Raw genomic sequence first — 18,637 nt, 5'->3', positions numbered from 1 at the left:
GTTTTGTGGATTATTTATCAATATCCAATTCTTTGATTTCGGTGATGGTTAGGTTCAGATGGGTGAGGTTTTGTAGGATAAGAACTTTTTGTGGATATTTTGGCAATGTCGAATTCTCTGACTTCGGTGATGGTTAGGTTAGGTTAGGTTAGGTATTGTGAGGTAAGCACGTTTTGTGGATATTTTGGCAATGTCCATTTCTTCGATTTCGGTGATGGTTAGGTTCAGATGGGTGAGGTTTGGTAGGATAAGAACTTTTTGTGGATATTTTGGCAATGTCGAATTCTCTGACTTCGGTGATGGTGAGGTTAGGTTGGGTTAGGTATTGTGAGGTAAGCACGTTTTGTGGATTATTTATCAATGTCCAATTTTTTGATTTCGGTGATGGTTAGGTTCAGATGGGTGAGGTTTTGTAGGATAAGAACTTTTTGTGGAGATTTTGGCAATGTCGAATTCTCTGACTTCGGTGATGGTTAGGTTAGGTTGGGTTAGGTATTGTGAGGTAAGCACGTTTTGTGGATTATTTATCAATGTCCAATTCTTTGATTTCGGTGATGGTTAGGTTCAGATGGGTGAGGTTTTGTAGGATAAGAACTTTTTGTGGATATTTTGGCAATGTCGAATTCTCTGACTTCGGTGATGGTTAGGTTAGGTTGGATAAGGTATAGTGAGGTAAGCACGTTTTGTGGATATTTTGGCAATGTCCATTTCTTCGATTTCAGTGATGGTTTGGTTCAGATGGGTGAGGTTTGGTGGGGTATGAACTTTTTGTGGATATTTTGGCAATGTTGAATTCTCTGACTTCAGTGATGGTTAGGTTAAGTTGGGTTAGGTATTGTGAGGTAAGCACGTTTTGTGGATATTTTATTATTGTCCAATTCTTTGATTTCGGTGATGGTTAGGTTCAGATAAGTGAGGTTTGGTAGGATAAGAACTCTTTGTGGATATTTTGGCAATGTCGAATTCTCTGACTTCGGTGATGATTAGGTTAGGTTGGTTTAGGTATTGTAAGGTAAGCACGTTTTGTGGATATTTTCGCAATGTCCAATTCTTTGATTTCGGTGATGGTTAGGTTTGGTTGGGTTAGATTTGGTGTAGTTAGCACGTTTTGTGTATATTTTTGCAATGTCTAATTCTTTGATTTCGGTAAAGGTTAGGTTAGTTTGGGTTAGGTTTGGTGAGGTTAGCACGTTTTGTGGATATTTTTGCAATGTCCAATTCTTTCATTTTTGTGATGGTAAGGTTAGGTTGGCTTAGTTTTGGTAAGATAAGCAAGTTTTGTGGATGTTTTTGCATTGTCAGATTCTTTGATTTCGGTGATGGTTGGGTTAGGTTGGGTTAGGTTTCGTGAAGTTAGCACGTTTTGTGTATTTTTTTGGAATGTCTAATTATTTGATAATTCTGGGTTAGGTTTGGTGAGATCAGCACGTTTTGTGGATATTTTTGCAATGTTGAATTCTTTGATTTCGGTGATGGTTAGGTTAGGTTGGATTAGGTTTGGTGAGGTAAGCACGTTTTGTGGATATTTTTGCAATGTCGAATTCTTCGATTTCGGTGATGTTTAGGTTAGTTTGGGTTAGGTTTGGTGAGGTTAGCAAGTTTTGTGGATATTTTTGCATTGTCGAATTCTTTGATTTCGGTGATGGTTAGGTTTGGTTCGGTTGGGTTTCGTGAGGTAAGCACGTTTTGTGGATATTTTGGCAATGTCGAATTCTTTGATTTCGGTGATGGTTAGGTTAGGTTGGGTAAGGTTTGGTGAGGTAAGCACGTTTTGTGTATATTTTTGCAATGTCTAATTCTTTGATTTCGGTGATGGTTAGGTTAGTTTGGGTTAGGTTTGGTGAGGTAAGCACGTTTTGTGGATATTTTTGCAATGTCCAATTCTTTCATTTTTGTGATTGTAAGGTTAGGTTGGCTTAGTTTTGGTGAGGTAAGCAAGTTTTGTGGATATTTTTGCAATGTCAAATTCTTTGATTTCGTTGATGTTTAGGTTAGGCTGGGTTAGGTTTGGTGAGGTAAGCACGTTTTGTGTATATTTTTGCAATGTCTTATTCTTTGATTTCGGTGATGGTTAGGTTAGGTTGGGTTAGGTTTGGTGAGGTGAGCAAGATTTGTGGATATTTTTGCATTGTCAAATTCTTTGATTTCGGTGATGGTTAGCTTAGGTTGGGTTGGGTTTCGTGAAGCTAGCACGATTTGTGTATATTTTTGCAATGTCCAATTCTTTCATTTCGGTGATGGTAAGGTTAGGTTGGGTTAAGTTTCGTGAAGTAAGTACGTTTTGTGTAAATTTTTGCAATGTCTAATTCTTTGATTTCGGTGATGGTTAGGTTTGGTTGGGTTAGGTTTGGTGAAGTTAGCACGTTTTGTGTATATTTTTGCAATGTCTAATTCTTTGATTTCGGTGATGGTTAGGTTAGTTTGGGTTAGGTTTGGTGAGGTAAGCACGTTTTGTGGATATTTTTGCAATGTCCAATTCTTTCATTTTTGTGATGGTAAGGTTAGGTTGGCTTAGTTTCGGTGAGATAAGCAAGTTTTGTGGATGTTTTTGCATTGTCAAATTTTTTGATTTCGGTGATAGTTGGGTTAGGTTGGGTTAGGTTTCGTGAAGTTAGCACGTTTTGTGTATTTTTTCGCAATGTCTAAGTCTTTGATTTCGGTGATAGTTAGGTTAGGTTGGTTTAGGTTTAATGAGGTAAACACGTTTTGTGAATATTTTTTTAATGTCGAATTCTTCCATTTCGATGATGTTTAGGTTAGTTTGGGTTAGGTTTGGTGAGGTAAGCAAGTTTTGTGGATTTTTTTGCATTGTCAAATTCTTTGATTTCGGTGATAGTTGGGTTAGGTTGGGTAAGGTTTCGTGAAGTTAGCACGTTTTGTGTATTTTTTCGCAATGTCTACTTCTTTGATTTCGGTGATAGTTAGGTTAGTTTGGTTTAGGTTTAATGAGGTAAACACGATTTGTGAATATTTTTTTAATGTCGAATTCTTCGATTTCGATGATGTTTAGGTTATTTTAGGTTAGGTTTGGTGAGGTAAGCAAGTTTTGTGGATATTTTTGCATTGTCAAATTCTTTGATTTCGGTGATGGTTAGCTTAGGTTGGGTTGGGTTTCGTGAAGCTAGCACATATTGTGTATATTTTTGCAATGTCCAATTTTTTCATTTCGCTGATGGTATGGTTAGGTTGGGTTAGGTTTGGTGAGGTAAGCACGTTCTGCGGATATTTTTGCAATGTCGATTTCTTCGATTTTGGTGATGTTTACGTTAGTTTGGGTTAGGTTTGGTGAGGTTAGCAAGTTTTGTGGATATTTTTGCATTGTCAGATTCTTTGATTTCGGTGATGGTTAGTTTAGGTTGGGTTAGGTTTCGTGAAGTTAGTACGTTTTGTGTATATTTTCGCAAAGTCTAATTCTTTGATTTCGGTGATAGTTAGGTTAGGTTGGTTTAGGTTTAATGAGGTGAGCACGTTTTGTGGATATTTTTTTTATGTCGAACTTTTCGATTTCGATGATGTTTAGTTTAGTTTGGGTTAGGTTTGGTGAGGTAAGCAAGTTTTGTGGATATTTTTGCATTGTCAAATTCGTTGATTTCGGTGATGGTTAGGTTAGGTTGGGTTAGGTTTGGTGAGGTAAGCACGTTGTGTGTATATTTTTGCAATGTCTTATTCCTTCATTTCGGTGATGGTTAGGTTAGGTTGGGTTAGGTTTGGTGAGGTAAGCAAGTTTTGTGAATATTTTTGCATTGTCAAATTCTTTGATTTCGGTGATGGTTAGGTTTGGTTGGGTTGGGTTTCGTGAAGCTAGCACGATTTGTGTATATTTTTGCAATGTCCAATTCTTTCATTTCGGTAATGGTATGGATAGGTTGGGTTAGGTTTGGTGAGGTAAGCACGTTTTGTGGATATTTTTGCAATGTCCAATTCTTTCATTTTTGTGATGGTAAGGTTAGGTTGGCTTAGTTTTGGTGAGATAAGCAAGTTTTGTGGATGTTTTTGCATTGTCAAATTCTTTGATTTCGGAGATAGTTGGGTTAGGTTGGGTTAGGTTTCGTAAAGTTAGCACGTTTTGTGTATTTTTTCGCAAAGTCTAATTCTTTGATTTCGGTGATAGTTAGGTTAGGTTGGTTTAGGTTTAATGAGGTGAGCACGTTTTGTGGATATTTTTTTTATGTCGAATTCTTCGATTTCGATGATGTTTAGCTTAGTTTGGGTTAGGTTTGGTGAGGTAAGCAAGTTTTGTGGATATTTTTGCATTGTCAAATTTGTTGATTTCGGTGATGGTTAGGTTAGGTTGGGTTAGGTTTGGTGAGGTAAGCACGTTGTGTGTATATTTTTGCAATGTCTTATTCCTTCATTTCGGTGATGGTTAGGTTAGGTTGGGTTAGGTTTAGTGAGGTAAGCAAGTTTTGTGAATATTTTTGCATTGTCAAATTCTTTGATTTCGGTGATGGTTAGGTTTGGTTGGGTTGGGTTTCGTGAAGCTAGCACGATTTGTGTATATTTTTGCAATGTCCAATTCTTTCATTTCGGTAATGGTATGGATAGGTTGGGTTAGGTTTGGTGAGGTAAGCACGTTTTGTGGATATTTTTGCAATGTCGAATTCTTCGATTTCGGTGATGTTAAGGTTAGGTTGGGTTAGGTTTCGTGAAGTAAGTACGTTTTGTGTATACTTTTGCAATGTCTAATTCTTTGATTTCGGTGAAAATGAGGTTAGGTTGGGCTAGGTTTTGTGAGGTAAGCACGTTTTGTGGATATTTTGGCAATGTCGAATTCTTTGATTTCGGTGATGGTTAGGTTAGGTTGGGTTAGGTTTGGTGAGGTTAGCACGTTTTGTGGATATTTTTGCATTGTCAAATTCTTTGATTTCGGAGATGGTTAGGTTAGGTTGGGTTAGGTTTGGTGAGGTAAGCAAGTTTTTTGGATATTTTTGCATTGTCAAATTCTTTGATTTCGGTGATGGTTAGCTTAGGTTGGGTTGGGTTTCGTGAAGCTAGCACGATTTGTGTATATTTTTGCAATGTCCAATTTTTTCATTTCGGTGATGGTATGGTTAGGTTGGGTTAGGTTTGGTGAGGTAAGCACGTTTTGCGGATATTTTTGCAATGTCGAATTCTTCGATTTTGGTGATGTTTACGTTAGTTTGGGTTAGGTTTGGTGAGGTAAGCAAGTTTTGTGGATATTTTTGCATTGTCAGATTCTTTGATTTCGGTGATGGTTAGGTTAGGTTGGGTTAGGTTTCGTGAAGTTAGTACGTTTTGTGTATATTTTTGCAATGTCTAATTCTTTGATTTCGGTGATGGTTAGGTTAGGTTGGGTTAGGTTTGGTGAGGTTAGCACGTTTTGTGTATATTTTTGCAATGTCCAATTCTTTCATTTCGGTAATGGTATGGATAGGTTGGGTTAGGTTTGGTGAGGTAAGCACGTTTTGTGTATACTTTTGCAATGTCTAATTCTTTGATTTCGGTGAAAATGAGGTTAGGTTGGGCTAGGTTTTGTGAGGTTAGCACGTTTTGTGGATATTTTGGCAATGTCGAATTCTTTGATTTCGGTGATGGTTAGGTTAGGTTGGGTTAGGTTTGGTGAGGTTAGCACGTTTTGTGTATATTTTTGCAATGTCTAATTCTTTGATTTCGGTGATGGTTAGGTTAGGTTGGGTTAGGTTTGGTGAGGTAAGCACGTTTTGTGGATATTTTTGCATTGTCAAATTCTTTGATTTCGGTGATGGCTAGGTTAGTTTGGGTTAGGTTTGGTGAGGTTAGCACGTTTTGTGGATATTTTTGCAATGTCCAATTCTTTCATTTTTGTGATGGTAAGGTTAGGTTGGCTTAGTTTTGGTGAGATAAGCAAGTTTTGTGGATGTTTTTGCATTGTCAAATTCTTTGATTTCGGTGATAGTTGGGTTAGGTTGGGTTAGGTTTCGTGCAGTTAGCACGTTTTGTGTATTTTTTCGCAATGTCTAATTCTTTGATTTCGGTGATAGTTAGGTTATGTTGGTTTAGGTTTAATGAGGTAAACACGTTTTGTGAATATTTTTTTAATGTCGAATTCTTTGATTTCGATGATGTTTAGGTTAGTTTGGGTTAGGTTTGGTGAGGTAAGCAAGTTTTGTGGATGTTTTTGCATTGTCAAATTCTTTGATTTCGGTGATAGTTGGGTTAGGTTGGGTTAGGTTTCGTGAAGTTAGCACGTTTTGTGTATTTTTTCGCAAGATTGTCAGATTCTTTGATTTCGGTGATGGTTAGGTTAGGTTGGGTTAGGTTTGGTGAGGTAAGCACGTTTTGTGGATATTTTTGCAATGTCTAATTCTTTGATTTCGGTGATAGTTAGGTTAGGTTGGTTTAGGTTTAATGAGGTAAGCACGTTTTGTGGATATTTTTTTAATGTCGAATTCTTCGATTTCGATGATGTTTAGCTTAGTTTGGGTTAGGTTTGGTGAGGTAAGCAAGTTTTGTGGATATTTTTGCATTGTCAAATTCTTTGATTTCGGTGATGGTTAGGATTGGTTGGGTTGGGTTTCGTGAAGCTAGCACGATTTGTGTATATTTTTGCAATGTCCAATTCTTTCATTTCGGTGATGGTATGGATAGGTTGGGTTAGGTTTGGTGAGGTAAGCACGTTTTGTGGATATTTTTGCAATGTCGAATTCTTCGATTTCGGTGATGTTAAGGTTAGGTTGGGTTAGGTTTCGTGAAGTAAGTACGTTTTGTGTATACTTTTGCAATGTCTAATTCTTTGATTTCGGTGAAAATGAGGTTATGTTGGGCTAGGTTTTGTGATGTAAGCACTTTTTGTGGATATTTTGGCAATGTCGAATTCTTTGATTTCGGTGATGGTTAGGTTAGGTTGGGTTAGGTTTGGTGAGGTTAGCACGTTTTGTGGACATTTTTGCATTGTCAAATTCTTTGATTTCGGTGATGGTTAGGTTAGGTTGGGTTAGGTTTGGTGATGTAAGCACGTTTTGTGTATATTTTTGCAATGTCTAATTCTTTGATTTCGGTGATGGTTAGGTGAGTTTGGGTTAGGTTTGGTGAGGTAAGCACGTTTTGTGGATATTTTTGCATTGTCAAATTCTTTGATTTCGGTGATGGTAAGGTTTGGTTGGGTTGGGTTTCGTGAAGCTAGCACGATTTGTGTATTTTTTTGCAATGTCCAATTCTATCATTTCGGTGAGGGTATGGATAGGTTGGGTTAGGTTTGGTGAGGTAAGCACGTTTTGTGGATATTTTTGCAATGTCGAATTCTTTGATTTCGGTGATGTTAAGGTAAGGTTGGGTTAGGTTTCGTGAAGTAAGTACGTTTTGTGTATACTTTTGCAATGTCTAATTCTTTGATTTCGGTGAAAATGAGGTGAGGTTGGGCTAGGTTTTGTGATGTAAGCACTTTTTGTGGATATTTTGGCAATGTCGAATTCTTTGATTTCGGTGATGGTTAGGTTAGGTTGGGTTAGGTTTGGTGAGAATAGCACGTTTTGTGGATGTTTTTGCATTGTCAAATTCTTTGATTTCGGTGATGGTTAGGTTAGGTTGGGTTAGGTTTGGTGAGGTTAGCACGTTTTGTGTATATTTTTGCAATGTCTAATTCTTTGATTTCGGTGATGGTTAGGTTAATTTGGGTTAGGTTTGGTGAGGTTAGCACGTTTTGTGGATATTTTTGCAATGTTGAATTCTTTGATTTCGGTGATGGTTTGGTTAGGTTGGATTAGGTTTGGTGAGGTAAGCACGTTATGTTGATATTTTTGCAATGTCGAATTCTTTGATTTCGGTGATGGTTGGGTTAGGTTGGGTTAGGTTTCGTGAAGTAAGTACGTTTTGTGTATACTTTTGCAATGTCTCATTCTTTGATTTCGGTGAAAATGAGGTTAGGTTGGGCTAGGTTTTGTGAGGTTAGCACGTTTTGTGGATATTTTGGCAATGTCGAATTCTTTGATTTCGGTGATGGTTAGGTTAGGTTGGGTTAGGTTTGGTGAGAATAGCACGTTTTGTGGATGTTTTTGCATTGTCAAATTCTTTGATTTCGGTGATGGTTAGGTTAGGTTGGGTTAGGTTTGGTGAGGTTAGCACGTTTTGTGGATGTTTTTGCATTGTCAAATTCTTTGATTTCGGTGATGGTTAGGTTAATTTGGGTTAGGTTTGGTGAGGTTAGCTCGTTTTGTGGATATTTTTGCAATGTAGAATTCTTTGATTTCGGTGATGGTTAGGTTAGGTTGGATTAGGTTTGGTGAGGTAAGCACGTTTTGTGGATATTTTCGCAATGTCGATTTCTTTGATTTCGGTGATGTTAAGGTTAGGTTGGGGTAGGTTTCGTGAAGTAAGTACGTTTTGTGTATATTTTTGCAATGTCTAATTCTTTGATTTCGGTGAAAATTAGGTTAGGTTGGGCTAGGTTTTGTGAGGTTAGCACGTTTTGTGGATATTTTGGCAATGTCGAATTCTTTGATTTCGGTGATGGTTAGGTTAGGTTGGGTTAGGTTTGGTGAGGTTAGCACGTTTCGTGTATATTTTTGCAATGTCTAATTCTTTGATTTCGGTGATGGTTAGGTTAGGTTGGATTAGTATGGTGAGGTAAGCACGTTTTGTGGATTTCGGTGAAAATTATGTTAGGTTGGGCTAGGTTTTGTGAGGTAAGCACGTTTTGTGGATATTTTGGCAATGTCAAATTCTTTGATTTCGGTGATATTAGGTAAGGTTGGTTTAGGTTTCGTGAGGTAAGCACGTTTTGTGGATATTTTGGCAATGTCGAATTCTTTGATTTCGGTGATAGTTAGGTTAAGTTGGGTTATGTTTGGTGAGGTAAGCACGTTTTGTGGATATTTTTACAATGTCGAATACTTCGATTTCGATGATGTTAAGGTTAGTTTGGGTTAGGTTTGGTGAGGTTAGCACGTTTTGTGGATATTTTTGCATTTTCAGATTCTTTGATTTCGGTGATGGTTAGGTTAGGTTGGGTCAGGTTTGGTGAGGTAAGCACGTTTTGTGGATATTTTTGCAATGTCGAATTCTTCGATTTCGGTGATGTTTAGGTTAGGTTGGGTTAGGTTTCGTGAAGTTAGTACGTTTTGTGTATATTTTTGCAATGTCTAATTCTTTGATTTCGGTGAAAATTAGGTTAGGTTGGGCTAGGTTTTGTGAGGTTAGCACGTTTTGTGGATATTTTGGCAATGTCGAATTCTTTGATTTCGGTGATGGTTAGGTTAGGTTGGGTTAGGTTTGGTGAGGTTAGCAAGTTTTGTGGATATTTTTGCATTGTCAAATTCTTTGATTTCGGTGATGGTTAGGTTAGGTTGGATTAGGTTTGGTGAGGTAAGCACGTTTTGTGGATATTTTTGCAATGTCTCATTCTTTGATTTCGGTGAAAATTATGTTAGGTTGGGCTAGGTTTTGTGAGGTTAGCACGTTTTGTGGATATTTTGGCAATGTCGAATTCTTTTATTTCGGTGATAGTAAGGTTAAGTTGGGTTATGTTTGGTGAGGTAAGCACGTTTTGTGGATATTTTAACAATGTCGAATTCTTCGATTTCGATGATGTTTAGGTTAGTTTGGGTTAGGTTTGGTGAGGTGAGCAAGATTTGTGGATATTTTTGCATTGTCAAATTCTTTGATTTCGGTGATGGTTAGCTTAGGTTGGGTTGGGTTTCGTGAAGCTAGCACGATTTGTGTATATTTTTGCAATGTCCAATTCTTTCATTTCGGTGATGGTAAGGTTAGGTTGGGTTAAGTTTCGTGAAGTAAGTACGTTTTGTGTAAATTTTTGCAATGTCTAATTCTTTGATTTCGGTGATGGTTAGGTTTGGTTGGGTTAGGTTTGGTGTAGTTAGCACGTTTTGTGTATATTTTTGCAATGTCTAATTCTTTGATTTCGGTAAAGGTTAGGTTAGTTTGGGTTAGGTTTGGTGAGGTTAGCACGTTTTGTGGATATTTTTGCAATGTCCAATTCTTTCATTTTTGTGATGGTAAGGTTAGGTTGGCTTAGTTTTGGTAAGATAAGCAAGTTTTGTGGATGTTTTTGCATTGTCAGATTCTTTGATTTCGGTGATGGTTGGGTTAGGTTGTGTTAGGTTTCGTGAAGTTAGCACGTTTTGTGTATTTTTTCGCAATGTCTAATTATTTGATAATTCTGGGTTAGGTTTGGTGAGATCAGCACGTTTTGTGGATATTTTTGCAATGTTGAATTCTTTGATTTCGGTGATGGTTAGGTTAGTTTGGGCTAGGTTTGGTGAGGTAAGCAAGTTTTGTGGATATTTTTGCATTGTCAAATTCTTTGATTTCGGTGATGGTTGGGTTAGGTTGGGTTAGGTTTCGTGAGGTTAGCACGTTTTGTGTATTTTTTTGGAATGTCTAATTATTTGATAATTCTGGGTTAGGTTTGGTGAGATCAGCACGTTTTGTGGATATTTTTGCAATGTTGAATTCTTTGATTTCGGTGATGGTTAGGTTAGGTTGGATTAGGTTTGGTGAGGTAAGCACGTTTTGTGGATATTTTTGCAATGTCGAATTCTTCGATTTCGGTGATGTTTAGGTTAGTTTGGGTTAGGTTTGGTGAGGTTAGCAAGTTTTGTGGATATTTTTGCATTGTCGAATTCTTTGATTTCGGTGATAGTTAGGTTTGGTTCGGTTGGGTTTCGTGAGGTAAGCACGTTTTGTGGATATTTTGGCAATGTCGAATTCTTTGATTTCGGTGATGGTTAGGTTAGGTTGGGTTAGGTTCGGTGAGGTTAGCACGTTTTGTGTATATTTTTGCAATGTCTAATTCTTTGATTTCGGTGATGGTTAGGTTAGGTTGGGTAAGGTTTGGTGAGGTAAGCACGTTTTGTGTATATTTTTGCAATGTCTAATTCTTTGATTTCGGTGATGGTTAGGTTAGTTTGGGTTAGGTTTGGTGAGGTAAGCACGTTTTGTGGATATTTTTGCAATGTCCAATTCTTTTATTTTTGTGATTGTAAGGTTAGGTTGGCTTAGTTTTGGTGAGGTAAGCAAGTTTTGTGGATATTTTTGCAATGTCAAATTCTTTGATTTCGTTGATGTTTAGGTTAGGTTGGGTTAGGTTTGGTGAGGTTAGCACGTTTTGTGTATATTTTTGCAATGTCTTATTCTTTGATTTCGGTGATGGTTAGGTTAGGTTGGGTTAGGTTTGGTGAGGTGAGCAAGATTTGTGGATATTTTTGCATTGTCAAATTCTTTGATTTCGGTGATGGTTAGCTTAGGTTGGGTTGGGTTTCGTGAAGCTACCACGATTTGTGTATATTTTTGCAATGTCCAATTCTTTCATTTCGGTGATGGTAAGGTTAGGTTGGGTTAAGTTTCGTGAAGTAAGTACGTTTTGTGTAAATTTTTGCAATGTCTAATTCTTTGATTTCGGTGATGGTTAGGTTTGGTTGGGTTAGGTTTGGTGAAGTTAGCACGTTTTGTGTATATTTTTGCAATGTCTAATTCTTTGATTTCGGTAAAGGTTAGGTTAGTTTGGGTTAGGTTTGGTGAGGTTGGCACGTTTTGTGGATATTTTTGCAATGTCCAATTCTTTCATTTTTGTGATGGTAAGGTTAGGTTGGCTTAGTTTTGGTGAGATAAGCAAGTTTTGTGGATGTTTTTGCATTGTCAGATTCTTTGATTTCGGTGATGGTTGGGTTAGGTTGGGTTAGGTTTCGTTAAGTTAGCACGTTTTGTGTATTTTTTCGCAATGTCTAATTCTTTGATAATTCTGGGTTAGGTTTGGTGAGATAAGCTCGTTTTGTGGATATTTTTGCATTGTCAGATTCTTTGATTTCGATGATGTTTACGTTAGTTTGGGCTAGGTTTGGTGAGGTAAGCAAGTTTTGTGGATATTTTTGCATTGTCAAATTCTTTGATTCCGGTGATGGTTGGGTTAGGTTGGGTTAGGTTTCGTGAAGTTAGCACGTTTTGTGTATTTTTTCGCAATGTCTAATTATTTGATAATTCTGGGTTAGGTTTGGTGAGATCAGCACGTTTTGTGGATATTTTTGCAATGTTGAATTCTTTGATTTCGGTGATGGTTAGGTAAGGTTGGATTAGGTTTGGTGAGGTAAGCACGTTTTGTGGATATTTTTGCAATGTCGAATTCTTCGATTTCGGTGATGTTTAGGTTAGTTTGGGTTAGGTTTGGTGAGGTAAGCAAGTTTTGTGGATATTTTTGCATTGTCGAATTCTTTGATTTCGGTGATGGTTAGGTTTGGTTCGGTTGGGTTTCGTGAGGTAAGCACGTTTTGTGGATATTTTGGCAATGTCGAATTCTTTGATTTCGGTGATGGTTAGGTTAGGTTGGGTTAGGTTTGGTGAGGTAAGCACGTTTTGTGTATATTTTTGCAATGTCTAATTCTTTGATTTTCGCAATGTCTAATTATTTGATAATTCTGGGTTAGGTTTGGTGAGATCAGCACGTTTTGTGGATATTTTTGCAATGTTGAATTCTTTGATTTCGGTGATGGTTAGGTTAGGTTGGTTTAGGTTTAATGAGGTGAGCACGTTTTGTGGATATTTTTTTAATGTCGAATTCTTCGATTTCGATGATGTTTAGCTTAGTTTGGGTTAGGTTTGGTGAGGTAAGCAAGTTTTGTGGATATTTTTGCATTGTCAAATTCTTTGATTTCGGTGATGGTTAGGTTTGGTTGGGTTGGGTTTCGTGAAGCTAGCACGATTTGGGTATATTTTTGCAATGTCCAATTCTTTCATTTCGGTGATGGTATGGATAGGTTGGGTTAGGTTTGGTGAGGTAAGCACGTTTTGTGGATATCTTTGCAATGTCGAATTCTTCGATTTCGGTGATGTTAAGGTTAGGTTGGGTTAGGTTTCGTGAAGTAAGTACGTTTTGTGTATACTTTTGCAATGTCTAATTCTTTGATTTCGGTGAAAATGCGGTTAGGTTGGGCTAGGTTTTGTGATGTAAGCACTTTTTGTGGATATTTTGGCAATGTCGAATTCTTTGATTTCGGTGATGGTTAGGTTAGGTTGGGTTAGGTTTGGTGAGGTTAGCACGTTTTGTGGACATTTTTGCATTGTCAAATTCTTTGATTTCGGTGATGGTTAGGTTAGGTTGGGTTAGGTTTGGTGAGGTAAGCACGTTTTGTGTATATTTTTGCAATGTCTTATTCTTTGATTTCGGTGATGGTTAGGTTAGGTTGGGTTAGGTTTGGTGAGGTAAGCAAGTTTTGTGAATATTTTTGCATTGTCAAATTCTTTGATTTCGGTGATGGTTAGGTGTGGTTGGGTTGGGTTTCGTGAAGCTAGCACGATTTGTGTATATTTTTGCAATGTCCAATTCTTTCATTTCGGTAATGGTATGGATAGGTTGGGTTAGGTTTGTTGAGGTAAGCACGTTTTGTGGATATTTTTGCAATGTCGAATTCTTCGATTTCGGTGATGTTAAGGTTAGGTTGGGTTAGGTTTCGTGAAAGAAGTACGTGTTGTGTATACTTTTGCAATGTCTAATTCTTTGATTTCGGTGAAAATGAGGTTAGGTTGGGCTAGGTTTTGTGAGGTTAGCACGTTTTGTGGATATTTTGGCAATGTCGAATTCTTTGATTTCGGTGATGGTTAGGTTAGGTTGGGTTAGGTTTGGTGAGGTTAGCACGTTTTGTGGATATTTTTGCATTGTCAAATTCTTTGATTTCGGAGATGGTTAGGTTAGGTTGGGTTAGGTTTGGTGAGGTAAGCACGTTTTGTGTATATTTTTGCAATGTCTAATTCTTTGATTTCGGTGATGGTTAGGTTAGTTTGGGCTAGGTTTGGTGAGGTAAGCACGTTTTGTGGATATTTTTGCAATGTCCAATTCTTTCATTTTTGTGATGGTAAGTGTTCCGACTTTTATAATGACGTGTGGCAAACAGTCTTATTAACTGATTGTCGATTGGCATTATTGACGAGTTGGCATTAGTGTCGGCCCAAGCGGAAGCACGCGACGGTCGAGGCAGTCAGCGAGCAGACGGCGTACGGACAACTTGTGTTCTCGTACGCTCCGCTGGCCCATATCCACGTGCAGATTTTACATTTCAATAAACTACATCAAACCATTATCGAAGTCTTTTCCATGATGGTCATTTCGAACCGGACACCAGTAACCTAGGCCACAACACCAAATGGACAAACCATTAGGAAAAAACGTGGTCGAGAAAAAATGGATGTCAATTAAGAAATCGGTATCGTTCCTTTGTTACTATCCATACCTTTCCAATACTAATAAAATGTTTGCTTCTATTTCAGCAATATATTGATTGATGTACAGAGGTACGTGACCGCGTGATTGACGCAGAAAATATATAAATAAAAACATAACCTACAAAGACGCATGGGACACAGAGGTAATCCAAAATTATCGGAACGATCACATAAACATCGTAAAGGATATTCAAGTAAGTGAATGTATTCAATCTCAGGCAATCTGTTCAAAAGGCAATCATGTGGGTAGGTCAGTTTTTAAAATATGTTTTAAAGTATAACAATTAATTAACGCGATTGTATAAAATAATATCGCGCTACGAAGGAATGTTTCATCGGTCGCATCGAATTTCGTATTAAAAGTGTAAAATCAGATGTAGTGTAAAATTAGCAAAGCACGTGGGGAATTATACTTGTAGCCCCAAAGTGGTTTAAAGCAAGTACATACCGGTATATTCATACATCGGTAGATCTATTTGTTTCTTAATGTGTGTAGAAACACCCTCCCCCCCCCCTCCACGATAAATGTGGAATTACACTTGTAGCCCCAAAGTGGCTTAAACCAAGTACGTACCGGTATATTCATACATCGGTAGTTCTATTTGTTTCTTAATGTGTGTAGAAACATCCTCCCCCCCCCCCCCCTCCACGATAAATGTGGAATTACACTTGTAGCCCCAAAGTGGCTTAAGCCAAGTACGTACCGGTATATTCATACATCGGTAGATCTCTTTGTTTCATAATGTGTGATGAAACAGTGGTGATTTAAAATAAATCACAAGACTTGTAGCCCCAAAGTGGATTAAATCAAGTACATACCGGTATATTCATACATCGGTAGATCTCTTTGTTTCATAATGTGTGATGAAACAGTGGTGATTTAAAATAAATCACAAGACTTGTAGCCCCAAAGTGGTTTAAATCACGGTTAATTATTGAATATTATTACCTTATCTCTACGAATAGTTCAATTGACAGCTATAGTAGAGAATAACTGTATTTATGAGACGAAATAGTGCAACTTTCTGAAACAAATGTCAAGTGCTGAAAACGAGGAAATAGAAGCTTCGACTTCCCAGTCGCATAAAGGTCGAAATCCAACTAGGGACGTAGAACCTATTAGAGACAGGTCAAGCTCTAGAATACATCAGACTCGAAGTCAGACTCAATCGATAAAAACATTAGCGAAAGAAAATAAAGTAGAAGTTACAATGACGTCAATAGAATTAAGGTATTCGGGCGCGTTTAAAAGACTACAGGAGAAAATAGACAGAATCTCCGAAATAAATGAAGGACAGTATCAATTTATTGAAAAAGCATACGACTATCTCCAAAAACTCCATTATGAGTACTTAGACAACCTCACAGATATAGAGCAGGCGGATCAAATAGACGAAGAGTTCTACATAATCACAATGACAATTCAAAATCTTAAAGCAGCATTAGAGAGACAATCCATTCAAGATGGTAAACTGAAGGTAGAGCAAGCAACAATTAAATTTGCTAGAGATAAGTTACCGACGTTAACCATTCCCACATTTCAGGGAGATCCATCTGAATGGCAATCGTTTCAACAAGCTTTTAAGAATATAATAGGAAACAAAACGGAATATTCGAATGTCACGAAATTGCAATATTTGCATCAATCCTTAATCGGTCCCGCTTTGGCAGCTGTATCAGGTTTAGATATTAGCTCAGACAATTACGAAATAGCTTGGAGTATTTTAGACAAGCAATATAATTTACCAAGACTTAATCTCAAAACTAGGATTAACTCACTTTGTGACTTAAAATTAATCACAAGAGAATCACATATCGAATTGAGAAATCTATTGAATCAGGTAACAGTGTGTATTAAAAACATTGAATCGTTGGGTTACGCGAGAGAAATTTTAGATCCTTGGGTAACATGTTTAGTTCTAAGGAAATTACCTTTTAATCTAGTAAGAGACTGGGAAATATCGCTGGTTAGCAGAGAAATGCCACCATATGAAAGTTTAGAGACATTCTTGCAGAATAGATGTAATGTATTACAATCTACTGCATCTGTAACTACGGTGAAGGAATTCCCTCATAGTCGTCAAAGAATCATGAGAACTCATGTCGCGAACAAAAACCCATCAAGTAAGGTAAACGCATGCGCATTCTGTCGAAATAATCATTTCATAGGCAAATGTGATAAATTCAAAGCAAAATCCAGTTTGGAAAGAAATGAATTCGTTAAATCTAATAACATGTGTTTTAAATGTTTAAATTCATCGCATAAGATAACAAATTGCAAGTCTAACTATAATTGCTTAAGGTGCAAACAAAACCATCACACTTTGTTGCATCAGGACGATACATTTAGTTCCAATAATACGGGAAGGAAGTCAATTAATGCTCATTCTACTCATTTCTCTCAAAGGGAGATAATTTTACCGACGGTACAAGTAGACATTATAACGGCCAATGGAACGGTCGTTAAGGGTCGCACATTATTAGATTCCGGCTCACAAGTCAACTATGTTACCACATCTTTCGCTAAGAAGAATAACTTCAAATTAGAGAAAATCTCTCAAAAAATTGTAGGTATCGCTAATCAAGAAAGTAGCATTCGTCACATCACCAAGGTGACCATAAGGTCTTCAACCACTAATTACTCAACCAAAGTGTTGTGTTTGGTATTACCAGAAATTACTGGCGAAATTCCAACTGTGAAACTGGATCAACAGTTAATTTCAATACCAGCGGGAATCAAGTTATCAGATCCCCTTTGGAATAAACCGACGCCAATCGATTTATTGCTCGGCGCCGAGATTTGCGTTCATGCTATGAAAGCAGGAACCATCCAGTTAGGAAAAGGTATGCCTATCTTAAAGGATACCGAATTCGGATGGACAATAGTTGGTCCATATCCCGAAGTAAATAATGCTCCAGGGAAGAGCCACCAGTGGCGGACTGGGACTGAAATCAGTGCATGCCAGGAGTCAAAGGGGGCCCCACCCAGGGTTAAAAAAATTTGTCCCCCCCCCCCATATAACAAAATTTTCTTCTTTCCATCCCGCTAAAAATCAAGGGCAAAAAATAAATAAAATTTTCAAAAATGGGAATAAACAAATTTAGGTACAAGAAAAATGGCAAAAGCAAAATAGATCCATAAATTACATTGTATATTTCGTTTTAATCCTTGTCCTAGGTAAATAGAATGCATCATAAAAGAATGCGCCATAAAAGCGGCTTTTACTTTCGGTAGAAAACAATCAGGGACGTCATTTCAGCTTTTTCTTGGGGGGGGGGGCAGGCAAAGATTGGTCAAATTGAATTTTTTTTCAAAAAATCTTTTTTATATCGGAATAAAAATGGAAAATATACAATATGAAAAAAATAAGTATAAAAATATACAATATAAAAATAAATAAAATTTTTTTCCAAAAATTTTCACATGGTCGCAAAATGGTTAACAAAAGTCGACCATCAAAATGTATCACAATAAAGTAAAGGCGAACTTTCTAACGATTCGCTCAATGGGACGAACAATTTCCAAGAATGTTACCCAAGGCATACCACTTAAAAACCAAAATATATTTGCTTCAAAATAATAAAATCTTTTTTTTTTCAAAGCACATAGCAGCGATTATTTTATTAGTTACACAAAAGTAACATAATATAAGAAATAAACGCAGCATTCATAGATCCATAGTATCTCATTAATCATTAAATTCATAATATTTTCTAAATTCGCCTATTCCTTAATTTAGGGGGGCGAGTGCCCCCCCCAAATTACGTCCCTGAAAACAAAAAATGCATAATATTTTCAATTTATGTTAATCGAAAATCGAAATTTTGGGGAGGGGCCCCTATCCTATGTTTCTATATACATGGATGTGTCTAGATTAGGAATAGATTTTATATTCGGAAACTGTTTAAAATTGTGTATTTAAATCTTACTATATCGTCGAAGTATAATCAAATATTATTTTGAAAGTATGTATGAAGTAAATTTAAATCGCTGGTTGATGATGAATCGTCCTATCAAAATTGTTTTAAGCAGTTCAGTTTATATTATTCACGGAAATTTGTTTATTCCCATTTTTATTTCATTAGGTAGTTGTTACATAGGTTGGAAATATTACATAACCTTGAGGTTGGAAATGGGCCCGGTAAAAGGGCCCACGCAAATGTTGAAACTTACATTTCGAGCCTAATAAAAAAAGTTAACCGATCCTTGGGCTGTTAAAGCAGGTATTAGTTGTTTGTGTATATCGTAAGAAATTTGTTTTGTTGAAATACCCAAACTCTAGGTCCCAAAGTGCAATATCCTATAAATTTTTACACACGTGAAATAGTTAAAAAGTTATTTAATTTTACTGAGGGCCCATATTTTCTAACGGATAGTGGGGCCCACATGCCATCGGGCATGTACGCTTGTATGGCCAGTCCGCCACTGAGAGCCACATAGGCTTAAGTCAATTAGACAGTCACATTCAAA

The 18,637-nt window shown here is 37.1% G+C and overlaps 1 protein-coding gene across 1 annotated transcript in view; it reads left to right on the top strand.

The window, feature by feature from the left end:
* Positions 1-18,414, top strand: part of LOC143912425 (uncharacterized) — a 539,484-nt gene extending 521,070 nt beyond the window's left edge. The window contains exon 2 of the mRNA XM_077431700.1: positions 18,349-18,414. The gene's annotated coding sequence lies outside the window, so the exon portion shown is untranslated. The remainder of the gene's footprint in view (positions 1-18,348) is intronic.
* Positions 18,415-18,637: the final 223 nt, after the last annotated feature.

This window comes from Arctopsyche grandis, chromosome 5 (assembly GCF_051622035.1).
Source record: "Arctopsyche grandis isolate Sample6627 chromosome 5, ASM5162203v2, whole genome shotgun sequence".
NCBI classification, from domain to species: Eukaryota; Metazoa; Arthropoda; class Insecta; order Trichoptera; family Hydropsychidae; genus Arctopsyche; species Arctopsyche grandis.
This window is presented reverse-complemented; position numbering and strand designations above follow the sequence as displayed.